Here is a 3,005-nt window from a genome sequence, read left to right as displayed (position 1 = left end):
GTTCAAGCACCTACATTGAACACCTTCAAGAGTAAATTGGATGCTTATCTTGCTGGGATCCTATGACCCCAGCTGACTTCCTGTCCTTTGGGCAGGGGGCTGGACTCGATGATCTCCCAAGGTCCCTTCCAGCCCTAATGTCTATGAAATCTATGAAATCCGGCTGCTTCACCATGTTTGTCTACAGTGCCAAGCATCCAAATCCTTAATATATGGGAGGGTGCTGATATGCTACTAGAATACATGAATTCATAATTACAAGATGCTGCTCTTAAATCTCTGAATGGCAGTGTTTGCAGCTAGTACAACACAGAGAGGGAGAGGGCTACATATTAATTCTACTACATTTTTGTCATTTTTAAAAGTAAGATTTAACGTATTTTTAAATCTAGCCCCAATAATTTAGGATATTTATACTGATGGGCTGATTACAGGGTTTAGATGGAATAGGTAATATTCAAAAATAGTTATTTCTGCTATAAGAAATTCTAGTTAAAAGGCAAGAGTGTATGCATGTGAATGAACAATTTCTCATATAAATCATGTCCCTAAAATAATTATATTTCTATTATTTAAGAGTCGAAAGAACCATTTAATAGATAATAACACAAACTTCACCCTTCTAAACCTCATGAATAAACAAAGTTAGAAGAAAAAAAAGTGAATGTGCTCAAAAGTGCCATCTGGTGGTACAACTAAGTTATTTATGTATGTACTTAATTATCAACTTGCAGCATAAAGTTGAAAACCTGAAGGAAAAATTAATAGTGATCGGTACTTGATTTTCAGTATGTGCATTGGCTGGTGTTTACGGAGGGCTGCTTAGGAGAAAACTGGAATAAAAAAGAAAAGGTTCATAGCATACGGGCGACAAGATTTTGCTGCTCCATATGCCGTGAAGTTCTACTATTTTTTTTTTTTCTGCAGGAAAAAGAAGTCTTACTGCACTTGTCATAGACTAACAGAAAGTGGATTTTGTATAACAAATAGAAGACTTTGGGGAGACTACTATGTTCTAGTTGAAATCACTAAGTATCCATAGGTGTGTGACACCATAGCAACTGGTCAATTATGCCATCCTTTTATGCCTATGCTACCTTTTACACAATTATTTTGCATATTTTTCTTCCTTATCTTTGTTTAGGTAGCATACGCTATGCTATTATTTTTTTTTATTTGTACACTTTATTTTATTATTTATTTGCGGAATGCTAACTGGAAGTCTTAGGGCACTACCTAATTTTAAATATGTCCCCCATTTTATTTTTAGGCAAAAAAGATGGAAAGGATACTAGAACTGTGAGGTGGGTGAGGAACAGGCTAAAGGGTAGACTTCCCTGTGCTGTATTGAAAGGGTAATTATCCAGCTGGAGGGACATTTCTAGCATTCTCCTTGGGGATTGTGTTAGAGGGACTGCTGTTTAATATTTGCATAAGTGCTTTTGATGCAAGAACCTCGTGTCCTGAAATTTGGTGCTGATGTCCACTATTGCCAGCACCAAGAAGGTCAGGTAGTGTAGGACTATTAACAAGAACTATTGCTATAAGCTCAGGGCTGATCAGTTGGAAGCACCAGAGCAGAAAGCTCTGGGTGTAAAAGGCAGGTGCCAGATGCCGAAGAACTTTCCATGTGGTGCGTTTGTGAAATGACCTGATGTAATTTTAATCAGTACCAGGCAAAGTGTTTTTATTAGAGACATGGATGTGTTAGTACCATTATACCTGACACTGGGGAGCCTTCATTTAAATCAGTGTGTAGTATTGGTCACCCAGATAAAAGCTACATTTACTGGGTTAGGGGCACAGAGGATGACTCTAGGAATGCTGTAGTAAATGGACAAAAAAACCCCTCATTTATGAGAGGCTAGTGAAAGAGTTTAGGTGGTTCATCCTATCTAAACCTCTCTGATTGTAATGGATAAGGTGGGTAACTAGGCCATGCAGCAAGGATTCAGCCTTTCCCCAAAGCATTATCATTTTTAAATAGGAATGCTTCTAGCATCACATTTCAGCTAGACCAGGGGCACTCAACCTCTGACCTGCAGACCAAAGGCATCCCTCAGAGCCATGGGGTTCCCCATGGGTTGGGAAACCTGGCAGTGGGGGAGCAGTAGCAATCAATACGGCCACCCTCCCCTACTGCCAAATACCCAGAGGACAAGCCTTGTGGTAGGTCAGAGCCGGACCCAGACCCCCTTCCTTCCACAGTGTTGGGCTGGGGACCAAGCCACTCCCCACCTTCCCTCCCCTGGCCCCACAGGACTGGGTTGGAGCCAAGCCACATCCCCTTTCCCCCAACTCTGCCAGGCAGGGTTGAAGCTACATGAAGCCCCCTTTCCCTGCCTCTCCCTTCCCCCATCAGCATCTCCAGTGGTGTCAGGTTGGGGCTGGGCTGCCCATTGGCCTCTGGATGAGACTCCACTGTATCCACCCCGGGTGCCAGATTGGGACCTCCAGCAGGATCCAGTTCATAGACGGACTGGGCACTGCCCATCCACTCCCCCTACTCCTCAGGCAAGAAGGTCAAGTACCACTGGATTAGACAGTTACAAGACCTGCCCCATACCCCCGCCCAGCTCTTGGTTGTCTGCAAATGTCATGTTGTGTTTCCTGTACCACTGGAGCAAGGACTAGCGTTTTCATAGCTTCATAGACATTAGGGTTGGAAGGGACCCTGGAGGATCATCAAGTCCAGCCCCCTGCCCCAGGGGCAGGAAGTCAGCAGGGATCATAGGATCCCAGCAAGATAAACATCCAAATGTCTCTTGAAGGCAAAGTAGGTGCTTGAACCACCTCCAGCAGCAATCTGTTCAAAGCCTCGGGGGCTCAGACAGTAAAGAAGTTTTTCCTTATATCCAGCCTGAAACGGCCATGGAGGAGTTTGACACCCTTCAATCTTGTCATCCCTTGGGGCACTCTGTTGAACAGACATTCCCCCAGATACTGGTGGTCACCCCTGATAAACTTATAGGTGGCCATCAGATCACCCCTGAGCCTGCGCTTTT

This window comes from Crocodylus porosus, unplaced genomic scaffold, assembly GCF_001723895.1.
Source record: "Crocodylus porosus isolate Cpor-Errol unplaced genomic scaffold, CroPor_comp1, whole genome shotgun sequence".
In the NCBI taxonomy this organism is placed as follows: Eukaryota; Metazoa; Chordata; order Crocodylia; family Crocodylidae; genus Crocodylus; species Crocodylus porosus.
This window is presented reverse-complemented; position numbering follows the sequence as displayed.